The sequence below is a fragment of the Glossina fuscipes genome, unplaced genomic scaffold (genome assembly GCF_014805625.2).
Source record: "Glossina fuscipes isolate IAEA_lab_2018 unplaced genomic scaffold, Yale_Gfus_2 0, whole genome shotgun sequence".
In the NCBI taxonomy this organism is placed as follows: Eukaryota; Metazoa; Arthropoda; class Insecta; order Diptera; family Glossinidae; genus Glossina; species Glossina fuscipes.
This window is the reverse complement of record NW_023998414.1, coordinates 5114478-5129477: the sequence shown is the minus strand read 5'-3', so window position 1 is coordinate 5129477 and position 15000 is coordinate 5114478. Positions and strand designations below refer to the sequence as shown.

Below are 15000 nucleotides of genomic sequence, written 5' to 3'. Positions count from 1 at the left end.
CTCGTTTCAGGATTTTCTTTTAGTACAAAACGAGGAACGCATCGACGACGTGTAATCATTAGCAGCTTTCGTTTAGAATTCCTTATGAATGACTTCTAGATATTGAATTGAGGAATATTTTCATTATGTTGAGATTTTCATTAAAGGTTTTATTCAAAATTCTCTAGTTGAATAGAGAGAAAGCGACGTGATCTGACCTTAAGAAGCCGCAGTAGCTTTGTGCCCTATAGAAATTTAATTCGTTGAGCGAGCCCCAAAGGTATGTGGCTCTCTTTGAGAAGACCCTAAAGAACGTATCGTTTAAAATATCGTCCTGATATAGGATATCGGAGGAAATTCGCTCTAAATCATATGGTATTTGGAAGTCGAAAATAACGAAGTTGTCCTAAAGACAATTTATGATCCTTAAGGCATGTTAAGAAAGTCAGAGAGCACTTCCTTCTCCACTCATAGCTAAACTATAAAAATTAATGCCAAGTGTTATCATGCCGCGCCATGCTCGTTGATTGAAAGAATTCAATTTCTATGGACGAGAACGGACTACAACAATTCCTGAATGCATCGAGTTGTTAAAAATGAAGTCCAATGATGGTCGTCTCTTTTTTGAAACATTTTTTTTTTTTTTGTAATATTTTAAAATATTCTAATGTAGATGGGGTTTGGTTTTCTTTTTTTTTTTTTAATATATTAATAAATGGGCGATTCGGACTCGGCTTATATAGAGTATAATCCAATTTATTACAAATTTTTTTTTTTTTTTTTTTTTTTGTTATTATCAGATAATACCACCACAAAGCAGTTAGCAAGTGGACAACGTACAAAAGCAGCCATGCATAAAAAAGTGTTTTTTTAAAGCATGCTTGGTTTATCGCTTAACTTGCTCGAATCTATTATTATTAGTAGTAAGAAAATTTTGAATTCGCTATGATTACGGGATGGATCGTTTCAAATGAATCAAAACTTGTTAGCTACATTGTTTAACTGTCTTTAGTTGGTACGGATATGTGGACAGACAGAGAAAACTGCATCTGTTTGAAATCTGATTACAATCACGAATAACTACATTTTTTTTTTTTTTTTTTTTATATAGACACTAATCCTTTGAGAAAGTTTAATATAACTTTTGAACGGTGCGTCCGCTTCAAGAACTATCGCCCTATACACACTTACGCAATATATATATATATATATATATGTATAGATGTATGTATTATATTAAAGCTACCAAGTATATAGGCTGTTTTTTTTTTTTTTTTTTTTTTTTTTTTTTTTTTGAGAGTATATTTATTATCATTTATTCATGGATAGACTTATCACCTGTGCATGTGTACAAGTTCTCATGTATTAATAATTGTTTAACATCGTTCAAAATAACGCATTTATTCAAAACAACAAAACGTAGAGTTCTTAGTAGAAACTTGAACACCCTTAACTATGTCAATTGAATAGGGAATCAATTCTTTCATACCACACGTTGTTATTATTACGTTTCATACATATATATATATGCCTTATTACTCACTAATCATAAGCGAGTTGAATTTCAAAAATAATTCACTTTTTCGTTTCGATAACAGTTGAACGAAAATTTTCGCAATATCTTTGTGAACGCCGACTTTGCAGAAAAAATACTCAACTCGCAGAGGAAAGAAAGAAAAAAAAAAAAAATAAGAAAAACCGAAAGGTGTGTTTATTTGACACACATTATTCCATGAGAATACTAATCAATCGCTTATGATAAAGCAGCTCAGGTGTGAGCAATAAATATATTTACAAATGCCGCGGTCATATCTACGAGAGCCGATTCGTAAATTTAAGCATTGAAAAGTAGGAAATTCCCTTCATATACCTTTATGTGTATATAATGAAATTTTCAAAAAGTTTTTCAAGCCGTTAAAGTCTGCTCTATCGTTAATAAAATCATATAATAAATCAATCAATGAATTGATTATTGCTATAGAAATTAAACTTAGGTTTTACGCGATCCGTTATACATGAGTTGTCACCAATTAAAAAAAAAAAATTTCACAACATAATCAAAAATTCATGTATATTCATGTTGAGCCTAAGCTGGGAGTACATTACCTCAGATAATATTTCAATGATTGTGTAAGCGAATGGCGAAGAGCCACCTAATCGCTCTCATACACATTTTACAAGATATTTCCGACTATTGTTCGTGTTGAGCTTAACGAAGAAATATTTTCGTCGAATGCTATTTCGACGATGGATATTCAAGCATTAAAGGTATTCGGTCTGTGTGAGTCGATCTAAAACCAGAATATCTTGACCTCTTACGCGAAAACTTTACGTAAACATATTTATGTAAAACTTTAAATATAACTTGAATACATTCCTGAAGCGTGAACATGCAACGAAAGCGATGCGAACTATAAAAATTCTTACACTGCTCAGCGAAATATAGGATTCTAGTCCTATTAGTCCCAAAAATTCCTCCTTATAGACTCTACATATATATGTATATATATATATATAGTTGCCTTTGCTTTAAATTCACCTTTCTACGTTAGGTCTACGTTAGGCGTACTTTTGAAAGGCTAGACGAAGTGCTATATACTATACTATATACTATAGGGTTTATCACACAAAAATTCGAAAGAGTTTATCTCATCAAATGGCGTATACATGGTATATATGGTTTAACAATTAGAATTTTGGGTGAATAAAAAAAACAAAAAAAAAAGGCCATGAAAATTTTTGTTAATCTATTATATAATGAATAAAATTTTTAAATTTTTTTTCTCATCAAAGCAATTCTTTGTGTGATAAGAAGCATTGACGAGGTACGTTCACGTAAATCATTCACGCAGATTTTATGCATTTACTTAACTTAAATATAATAATAATTTGAGGAAGAGGTGACCTTTTGAAATGATATCATCTATAGTTAAGTGTCCTTACATTGAGACCAAATGCTTTTTCAAATCCTAATAAATATTTAAAAGAATAATAACCAGCAATTACTTGTGTCCAAAAGTTTAATACACTCACATATGCCTAACTAGAACGTGTGCGTCACTTACATACAATAGTTAGAATGAAAATTGAAGCATTAATGTCAGTTAATAACATTTATTATTATAACATATTACACTATACTCATACTTAGGAAAATCATTTTGATTAAAGTACAACACAATGTGGTTTTTTTAGCTTATTGTGTATATACATACGTACATAGGTAGAGAGAAGGAGTAAAAAATTCAAATATTTTTCCATTTTCTCAAAGAAATTCATGCTGCACGCCAAGTGGTCGTTTTTTTTTTTTTTTTTTTTTGCTTAACCAAAACAATTAAAATATCCTAAGAAGAATATACGGAATAATAAATAAATAAATAATTTATTAATTAATTTCGTGCTACTGTAAAACATAACTTGTGCGATTCGGGTTGAGGTTAACAGATCAATTAAAAGCACCGTAATCGTATTAACCATCGTTTGCAGAGACATTTCTCATTACAACAATCTCTCCTTCTATTGTCATGTATTTTTCAAAAGTTCGATAAGGAAGATCGAGGATAAACTTATAGTCTTTGACATAACAGATCTTGTAAACGATCTAAATCGATGTTTGTTTGTCTCGATATTGCATTGCATCATTTATCATAAAAGCATCAGATTGCTGAGCAAGACCGATCATTAAATACCCTACACTACACTACATCGTGTACACAATTATTTCTTTGTTTTCGTAATAAAATAACAAAACCGATATCTTATTTCTATATAAACTTGTGCTTGTCATTGCAGCCTGCATATCGAAGGCCGCGTGTCACGTGAACTGACGTGCTACTATTTTAGCAAAATTAATTTTCTTGTTAAAGATTTTATCATTCTTCATCACTCGATTGCTCTATACGGGCTTACTTTGAAGGGTATCGATCCCCTATCAACTAAATCTATGTCATTCAAATTTACTGCCATTGATTTTCGTTTTGTAAGATTTCCATTAAGGATCAATTTTCATCATAAAATGTTAGAAAGTTAAGCATTTTGTTGCCTCTGCCCCACTATGCGTTGATCACGTTTCTTTCTTGGCTAAAAGCTAAGCTACCCTCACACTTGGCGCATATCTATGCTAATTGAGCGACATTGCAAGATCACCAGTACGATTGTAGAAAGTGAATAAAAATAAACAAACATAATTACAAACGTAAATACAAAAAGGAAAAATTACACTTTATTTCCAATATCGCCGAAATATATCCTCTCCCATTAAGGTCAGATATTAGGTTTTAAAGCTCAAGGGCTTGCTCAGTCAATGTATACTGCACAATACTGCATCAAACTTGATAATAATAATTTAATTTTTTTAGGCTTAGTGCAGGTTGTGTACAATTTTTTTTAATCTTAGTAAATATTTTATTGTGTTTTTTTTTTTTTTTTTTTTTACTTCACGCCAAACCATAACTAAGTAAAGGAGTAAAAAAAAATCTCTCCAGCTATCTTCATTTTGGTCATTTTTCAGAGGAACTTGTATATAGGAGGGAGTTCAGCAAATCTGCTTATTCGATTCATTCGACAAACTACTATTCCGTGCTTTTTTTTTTTGTCGAGCAATTTCGACAATTGTATTTTTTTTTGCCTGTAGCCACTTTTTCAATGGTGCGGCCTTATATGGGAAATGGTGGTAAAAATGTTCCGGTAGAATTCGTCCATGGACTAATTGACACTCGAAATCCGTTTGAAACTTGTGACCTGCAGATTAAACATAATAAGGCGGGGCCAGACATCAGATGGACAGACAATCTTAAATATGTTTGCAAACTCATTTTGAATCGTTCGATATAATAAAAGATGCTTCCGTTTAAGATCTTTCTTCGTATGGACAGTGCATGTAGCCTGTGCAATAAACAATGGAAGATATACTGACATATGCCCGCAATATCATCCGTATCGAAAAACCAGTTATATGCCATATAATAACTACTGTAGTAAATGAATAAAGAAAAATTCACTTTACTTTTAGAAATATATATAAAATGTATATGAAAATTCGACGGCCATAGGCCATGCGAAATAACAAATGTTTCTGAATTAGTCAGTCGTTAGTCAGTTATAATGAACAATACTATTTTAAATTATATAGCAATAGTGAGAGACATTTAAAAAAGAGAGTAAACGAAAAAATTATTCACACAATGGCCAGCACTTCAATCCCCGTACTTGATTCTTTCGCAGTCGGTCAAACGTAAATGTTAAGAAAAGAAGTCAGTAGAAAAACTTGGAAAATGTTGGAAAAGCAGTTATTGAATATCTCTGCTCGTTCCGTGTTACTCGATGACAGTCGAGGGAGCTGCTTATCAACGAAGGATATTTAAAATGCTATAGAAATGCGTAGCATGGGAGCATGGGCAACATGTAATGTAGCCGATGATTTAAGCAAAACAATTACTTATGTTTGTTGTTCAATAATTCGTAAATATTTGCAAAAATTAATTTATGGAAAATTATAAACAATTTTTAACTAAATATGGAGATGATGTATTTGCTTTTTATATTTTCTTTTTTGTTGCAGAATTGCTTATGTATATGTGTAAATGCTTAAACATATGTGTATTCTAATGTTATATATGTATGTATGTATGTATGTATGTATGTATGTATGTATGTATTCTAATGTTATGAGGTCACAATTTGTGTTCTTTTGCTTTTAATAAACATTTCTAACAAAAGTTATAATAAAACCGGTTTTTTTGGAATTTATTGTAGACAAAACAAGTAAAAGCACTATAGTGGGACACGGCCCACCATCAAGTACCCTACACCGCTTTACTTCAGCCAGTCATTCATAGAGCACTTTTTCAAAATAATAAGGTGCTATATGAGAAGCGATGAGAAAGATAGTCCGACGTGAATCATTTTCAATTTGCGTTCTTTCTTGAATCGAATTTCCTTAAAATATCTCAAAAATTTCGATCTCTAGATCGAGTATACAAAAGCAAAACGTACGAGCGGACGGACGGGCGGACAAGCTTAGATCGATTCACAAAGTGGTCCATCTCAGGTCCTCCTGAATGTTACATACATCGGCATAAACTTAATATATTCTTCTACCTACAAGCGGTGTAGTGCGTAAACATTTCGTATTTGCTTACATATCGCATTGCTTCATAAGTTTACTCGAAATCCATGAAAAATGCACACATTCTTGATTAACTATATTTAGTTAAATAATTACTGATATCCTTTGCTTAAAGCGTACCGTTAGCTATACGTGTACTAACAAACAGTTTAACATTTAACGACCTTGAGTCCATACAAATTATTGTTTTGTATATGGTTTGTGTGCTCATCTTAACACGCTTTCTCAATGCCTTTCTTTTATTTTTTGTCTCTTAACTTTCGTTGCATCAGATCATAATGTTTTCGTGTTGTTTTTTTTTTTTTTTTTTTTGAATTTTTATTAAATTTTCAAATTAGTAAAAGAAGTCATCAATAAGCTATGTATTCCTGAACGCCAGATTAAGAGTTATTATTGCCCTCCTTAAGTTTCCTTAAGGGAGGCAAATAACAGAAAATATAAAAAGCGATTACGTAACGTAAATCGTAACGTCACTCTACACTTTTAAGAAAAACGATTGCTTTGTTTTGTTCAATGGTTTCACTAAATGCTTTGAACCTTATAGGATGTGTGAAATTTTTTCCCTTGAAATTTCGGACTTCGGTGACGTAAGTTCTCTAAAAAACGGGCAAAAGAAAGATTGCTACAACGGCCTTCTTTCTTAAATCTAAATGAGTCACGGTGTGAACTTAAATTTTCTAATTATTTCATTTTGCATGCATTTCTGAAACAGTCACGGCCTGCGCATAATAACTTTGTTGCGTTAATGCTGTGTAACTCGGATCGTGATGTGATTCATTCACAAAAATTCATGACACAATTAGCGTTAGTCGTAATAATATCGTCGGTAATGTTTGTCATTTGACGTAGGTGTGGTGGTGCAACAGGAAAACATAACCACACATTGCCAAATAATTATTTTCAGTTAAATATAGACTTCATTGACGCAACAGGACAAACAGATCTATCAAGATTCAAGCCATCAAAAATGTTGTTGTCGATAACGTTTTTCGATATGAAAAGATTCGTGCATTACGAGCATACATTTCGTTTGCTAGATCCAGCTAAGTTGGATGTGTGCGCTTGCATCTTTCCCAATAACATCCATGATATTTATTCCCGACTGTTTCGGAAATCCATTAAATGTTTACGCATCGTGTTTTCAGGACGCAAGTCGTTTTTAATTATTACGGTAAGGTCTGTAAGGTCTGTTTCTCGAGATAGTTTTTTTTTTTTGTCGATTCTCTTCTTCTACTTGATATTGACATAGAGGCACTACCATGTATTTCATATCTCCAGTGACGATTTCATATCGAAAGTATTACTTATATCCATTTAAGTGCACTTGTAAGCGGTAATGATCAGCCATTTTTCTTGTTTTTCTTTATCGATTTCGCAAAGTTTTCATTGAGGAAAAGCGAGAAGTGATTATTTGGTCAATCGTTTTCATGTAATATTTCTTAATAAAGCTACTTCTTGCTTCTCACTTATTGAACTGAATGGGAATTGATTTAGGCTTGCTCGGTGATCAAAAATACTCCCATTACAAAGGGAAGTCTATGCCTGATGAAATCGTTCAGCTTGCTTCAAATTCCACTTAGGCAAGTAAATACTTGATATAAGTAAGATTTTTAAAGAAAATAATAAAACAAACAGCCGTAGTCGGGGAAGGCCGATTCCCTACGCCCCTTCGCTTAACTAATAATACAGCAGAAATTATATTATTATTTTTATCTAAATGCAAAACTTTCTTAAAAGCTCTCTTACTCGAGGATACTCAAAATTTACTCAACTAACTTGGTCCAGGTATACCAAACTTAATTTACTTGTCAAAGATGTTATTATTTACCAGTTGTTTCCGTCATAACAAACCACGAGTTCGATTTTATCGCCATTGATAGCCTTACCCTTATACACTATGCAGTCGAAATAATAGACCTATAGAATCCAAATTCTCTATGGTTAATTTACTAAGGACAAATTTTCCTTATAAAATATTGAAAATTATGTCTTTTGGCATGAAAATGGGTTCAAACAATCGCCCCATCCGATTAACTTCATCCGAAGTACTGTTAATAAACGATTTCCGTCGCGAAATTCTGAAAGTTACACTACTTTTTCTTGTAATGACTTTTTTCAACAGCTGTCGTCCTTGAGCTAAAACCTCCAAATATCTTAAAAATTGCGGCAAGTTGAACATAAGAAAATAAGACAGACAGATGGACAGTGATTCAAAAAGTGATTCCAAATCAATAGGTACAATCAAAGGTGGGTCTATCTCAACTCCTTCTGGCTATTACATACGTCCACACGTATATACGTGCAAGGTTAATATACATGGTACCAGTGTGTAACGGTGTAGGCTATTAACAATTTTATATGTAAATTCAAAAAAAAGCCTTTGAAACTTCTACAAAAACAAAAACACACATATATACACACACACACACACACACACCTACACACCTGATTGGGTGCTTTCGGCTTTACCTGTATTCGTTCGGGCACGACGACATCGTCAAATTGCCCGGAATGCTCGGAAAGATGCGACGATACAGAGCACGTTTTATTTCATTGAGAATGCTTTGAGACTTGTAGATCCCATGTAGAACGCAGTGAGCTATTGCAAGTGATAACTGGCGGCAATGAAGCCTGGAGCGCCATAGACGAGTTCGTAGGCAGAGTGCTTCAAGAATTACGGCGCTTAGAAAAACAACGGGTGCAGAGCGGGGGGAATGGAAGCCAGCAGTGTATTCCAAAGAGCGGGCGTACCGTAAAAAGCGGGCTAATTGCAACGAGTCTCTGTGCAGTAATACCTAAGAGGAGTAGGTTAGACGCGGTGTATGAGGGGTTCTAGCCCCACATAGGCGACATGGATGGCGAATAATGCATGCTTTTTGAATATTTCTACCTCCAGCTCGCAAAGCGAAAAAAAAAAAACCTAGACATTTACGCACGCACTTAACCAAAGGAAACACTTATTATTTTAAAACAGAAAGTATAACAAAACAAGGCAATAAGAACTTTTGAATCAACCAATAGTGTTGTTTACATATATATATATATATATATATGTATATTTTTTTTTTTTTTTTTTTTTTTTTGCCGTCTCATTAATTTTAGTTTATGTTTATGTAATTTTCATTTTTATTATATTTGTTTAAGAAAATTATTTGTTAAAAATTTGTTCAGCTTTGTAAAGTGGGTTTCTGTCTTCAAATACAAATCAATTCAATGAAATTATGCATCATCGCTTGAATTTAGAATATGAATGAATAATAAATGAATGCTTCATTTTGCTAAAACATTGTAGTAATAAACTTTGAATTTTGTTTTACTGCTATTGCTTTTATCATTATTGTTGATTTCATTATTATTATTAATATTATTATTATTATTATTGTTATTATTATTATTATTATTATTACTAAAAACGTGATGATGTCGTTGGTCGGGATTTGCTCTGCGTTTCAATTAAGTAATATATGCAATTTTTCTATAATAATTTTCTATTTTGCTTCCCTCTGAGAAAATTTGCCATATGACGAATACATTTATTCGAGGGTTAACATATGTGTGCTTTTTTTTTTTTTTTTTTTTTTTTCTAAGCATTCACGCTACTAAGCAAACAAAAAGAAAAAAAAAAAAAAAGAAAGCAAAAATATAGAACAAATTATGTATGGACTGAGTGGGTGTCTTTCGTATATAAAGACGTATATGCTCTTGCATATAATTGTACGTATATAAATATACTGTATATATGGATATATATATATATATTAGATATTTTCATAAATAATAAATACATATAGTATATATATATATATACATATATAGTAAGTTAATCATTGATTTTTAGGGGTACAAATTAATAATAAAAAGAATTTTTCCAATAAACTGGACTCTTCAAACTTGTCAATACGTGTCGCATTTAACTCCAACGACATCAACCTATATATATATATATATATATATATATATGGCTTCATATGTAAGAATTTATAAAGTTTCCAACATCATAGACATTTGCACATAATAAATATATATAAAATGCGGTTCGTGGCGCAAATTTTTTAAAATAATTTCTGGCATTTTTCTTCAATGGCATCACTCATCGAACTGCGTGACTTGAAATGTTGCTCGTTTTTTTCAAAAATATACCGCAAAGCAGAGACAAAATTTTTGAAATATTTTCAACTTAAAATTGATAAGTTAATGTTGTTGTATTTTGTATTCACACTTTATATTTTATGTAGTTGTAATGACGCGAGAATATATTGCATATATATAGAATGTAAAAACCTAATGACATCCTTTGGGGATAATGTCGTCTTACGCACACTAAAAAATAATATGATTTTCCTACATATTGATGATATGAACGAGCAGCTATATATATATATATATATATATATATATTCTTAGCCTTGGCATTTAAAGTTTCCATTGAAGCGTCCAACATTGTTGCCCATAATCTAGATCAGAACATTTTGTCATTTGAGCACAATTTATACTCATGGATATAACTCGTGAAACTTTTCATGTGAAGAAGGTGAGGGCCACCCACCAAAATCAGTTATTATGCCAGTAAGCATTCATCCTATGCAAAATCCCATAATGTAAGGTTGACATAAGGTCGAAATACTGTGAAATTGTGGCAACCTTAGGCATTAGTCCCATTCCAATATAAATAAGATATTGCATGGCGAGCCAAAGAATTTTCCATGTTCGAGCATATGTTATTCCACAAAATCGAAAGATGACGTATCGGTTGCATCGGTTGGTGCAACCAACTATTTAAGAAATGAAAAAAATATCATAATAGGCGGCGGAGCATGCGCACACGCCGGAAAATAAGCAGAATCCGAATAGCATTTTCACTTGCTTTTCCGGGAAAAATGTTCGTATGCCAACGATCGCTTTAGAGTAACGTAAAACGATCGATTTTGAATGATACGCAACCATTTGTTCGTCGGCAGCTCTTGGTGAAATAACGAAATCAAGCAAACGTCATCGGATCATTCTTCATCATAGCGTTACGAACTCTTAAGCACATCTTCTGACAATAGAGCTCAATCAAATCATGAATCGATTTGATGCTAATCAAGAATACATGTACTTTGTAAGATCACTGAAGCTTCGTCTTATGTATCACGTAAACGTTTTGACAAAATGAATATATCTCGCATCGTCCGGTGACGGATGGCGGGTATAAAGAGAACAAAATTGTGTCGTCAAATAATTTATTTTAAAAAAAGCACGTATTTTCATCGTAGATCATAGAAGCAATTCCGATAAGCTCAACAATTGTGAAACAAGTTCAACTAGCGACGAACATTATTTTGAAGGCAGAACGAACCTTTTTTATGTTTCTTTGAAAAATTATTGTATTTTCTGTGCTTATAGAAAATCATTAGCATTTTTGTTTCATCATTAGAGTCATATAACATAAGTGAATAATTCATGCATTGCCGCAACCAATGCTCAAATTTCAGCCTCGTTTGCAAGTTGAGAATAATTGTGGAATGTTTTCTTATGCTTTTCATTAGCATCACATTATTCAAGTGACTCTTTCGATTTGCATTCTTGACGTAAGCTCGCTCATCCACTTTAATGATAAATATTGTTTCGTCTTATTTTCACGATAGACGATGACCTCAAATAAGCACATATTTAATCGTTTACAGTAGTTTCCATTTAAATGCGTTTCACAGCCAACATCGATGACGAAGTAATCAAGCCAAACCACTGCAACAACGCACGAGTACCCGAATAGGTTAGAAACGCGACTAAAAAATCAGTGTTCACGAGTGCAAGTCTCAGTCAGGGTCAATTGCTCAATTGGTAAATTGTATCACACTTATCGATTGGACTCATATCTACTAAGTTTCGGCCACCATCTCTCTATTTCTTTCTTTTTTTTCCCCCCCTTTCCTCACTTCTTTCTCTTTTCATCAGTCCGTAGGCATATTAAAAAAAAAAAAAAAAAAAAAAACAAACTGAATGTGAAGGAATTCTTTTCATCTGAGATCCTTCCGTACGATTTATGGCAAATATAGTAGAGATACACGCATAGCTTGGAAAGTTTTACTGTCAGTTAAATGCTTCGCTTTAAATCGCATTGAAAAGATACTTTTATCAATTTGTGATTATGTATAGCACATCACTCAATGTATTCGTAGGATGACAATCTGAGAGATGTGTTATAGTAAACAATAAATAACTGGTAAAAGCAAGAGATTTTATATCAAAATATTCCATATAAATAAGATGATGGATAAATGTTATCTCTCACGTGTCATATGTCCTTTCGCTTTAATCATTTCTTCTATTGTTGTCGATTTTATACCCATCATCGTAGGATAAGGATGATGTTTTGACAAAACATTAATTTGGGAATTATATATGAAAAATGATCGCCCAAATCCTTAATGGTCCTCGTATAACTCTCCAAATACATTCTCTTCTATCTCTCTCTCTTCAATTTTTGTTCTAACAAATTTTCCAAAATATTCCTCTTGGTCTTTTTCCTTGCAAAACAAAGGAAGCGTTAGAAACTGAAAAACGCGTGTTCCTTATACCCTACATTACTTTTGATATAAAAGTACATTAAGTGTGTGCGGATGTATGCAACACTCAGAAGAGAGCTTGAGACAGGCCCGCTTTTCGTTATACCGAGCGATTCGGAATCATTTTTTAAATAGACTTAAGCTTATCTGTCACTCTGTCCGTCATGTTTTTTTTATGTTCAACTTACAATTTTTGCAAATTTTGAAATATTTTGATGTTTTGATTCAAGGACGACAGCTATTGAAAATCGCTCTGATCGAGAACACTTTTTTACTTGCTTTTGGAATACTCTTGTCCAGAATTGTTGCCTTTTATGTGCTTTAGAAGGAGCTAGCGAAACGGTTGCTTCTTTCTCATGGCATTCTCTCAAAACTCTAAAGTGGTGTACAATTGCGTCGAATGAAGAGAAAACCGGAATTTTGTCACGTAAAAACGTGACTCATTGCTTAGGATAATTTCATTAAAATAACCATAATTTTGCTCAGGCGTATATCCAGCGCTCAATCAGCGAATCTATGGCGCTGTGCGTGATCTGGCGTCTTCAATTCTCATATATCAACTGCAGTTCTTAGGGCAAAATCTTCATGCAAAACGCATTGCAAGCTGTCCAGTGGTGATTTAGCTTCGGTCTGTCATCGGGAACGAACCATTGCGGGAGCTTCGTGGTGGCTATGCTTGGCCCAAATCACGGGAAAGAGCCTCGGCTCGGTATGGAGTTGCATAGCAACCGGTTGTCTGACCCAAAGAAAGTCGGAGCTTTTAGATAGTACCTCGACCTCACCTAGGGGGGAGGTACGCCCATATACGTATCTTCATTGGCACTCCAGATTTTCCTCGGGGCGTTGAGTGTACGTTTCTACACTCCGTGTGCCATCGGGCACCGTAGAGTTAAGCCTTCACGGCAGGTATCCACGTTAAGCACCTAGAGACATGTGTCCTGTGGTAATATCCTTAAGTTCTGCGATCTGTCCGTATCTCGAAATGGATAAATCTTCGTTTTCAACCAAACTTTGAACTATAGCGACGATATTTTCAGATGTGTGGGCAGGACGAGTACGAATTGGAGATTTTACGCATAGCTGTACGGGATTGCAATACGAACTTTACGATTCCTCTTCGCCATACTTTTACTATTTATGCAGACAGTTTTGAATTTTTCTCAAAAATTACTAGTTTTCATCTGTTAAATGTGATTGTAATGGCAGTTGTTTTTGGCACTGTTGACAGTTTAAAATGACTTCTTCTGTAACCAAGTTGTTCTCTCTATCTTCCTCTCCTAATCTTCTATATAATGCAAATTGAGGATGTTTTCATACGGTTCATAGGGTCAATTCAAAAAAAAAAAAACTGTTTTTCTTTATGGTGCCTGAAATGTTAAACCAAAAGCGTCCAGCAACTTAATTGCATAGAAAAGTTTCAGTTCAAAATGAATGCACAACTCAAATCAAAACTACTTTATATAAATATTTACATAGATTCGCTTCGCGTTTGTTACAATAAGTCTTAATTATTTCACATCATTGCTTACTGGCTTACTAAGTGAAGACATCTTTCAAATATGATGTCATTTTCTGTTTGTTTATTATTAAAAAAAACAAATGAATGCATTGCAAGTAGTTCAAGGTAAGTTTCAAATACCCTATAATCCTAAACGAATACTTCAGCATCGAGATCATCTTGTTTTTTATCGCAGTCTCGACTAATGTTCTCCTACTTCTTAACTCATAGACGTTAGCTAACGTTCGCGTTCCATTTTCATAGACAGCAGTTTACCTTTAACGAGAACGAAACCAACTTTAATGCTGGTTGTCTAGTCGCCTTTTGTAGCGCATGTCCGTAAGTAAAACAAATCTTCCCTAAAGCAAATCATAAACTAGCCACAAACTGGCTGGCTGTATGAGTTCTATGCTATTCGCCAAACGCGTCTGTCGATAAAACGACGTTGCGACCATTCTTGCGACCAGGCTTGCTTCGGTGCAACAGGCACACTTTTACGCCTATAAGCATTCTTTTGCTGACAGAAGATAAGTAAAGGGTTATTAATCCGCTCCAGCATCAATCCGATCACCGATAATTGGCAGCCCTGGAATATGCTATTTTCAAAAAAAATTGCATCTTGTCTTATATGTCTGAGCAGTTATTGATTAGAAGGGAATAGATTTTTTATCAATCTCTTCTTCATTCAACGCAACTGAGCAAAATTCAATTTATGCAATTGAACACGCTTCAAATAGCTCCTCGATACTTAAAAAAAAAGGTGAACGTCACACATCATAGACCATATATCGCTCAGCAGCCAATGCAAAAAGTAAACAAAAAAGGAGATTACATTAGACAAACCGCTG

At 33.5% G+C, this 15000-nt stretch overlaps 1 protein-coding gene across 3 annotated transcripts in view; it reads left to right on the top strand.

The window, feature by feature from the left end:
- The window catches only part of LOC119633050 (CKLF-like MARVEL transmembrane domain-containing protein 4), a 38817-nt gene that overhangs the window by 1011 nt on the left and 22806 nt on the right, over positions 1–15000 (top strand). The window lies entirely within an intron of this gene.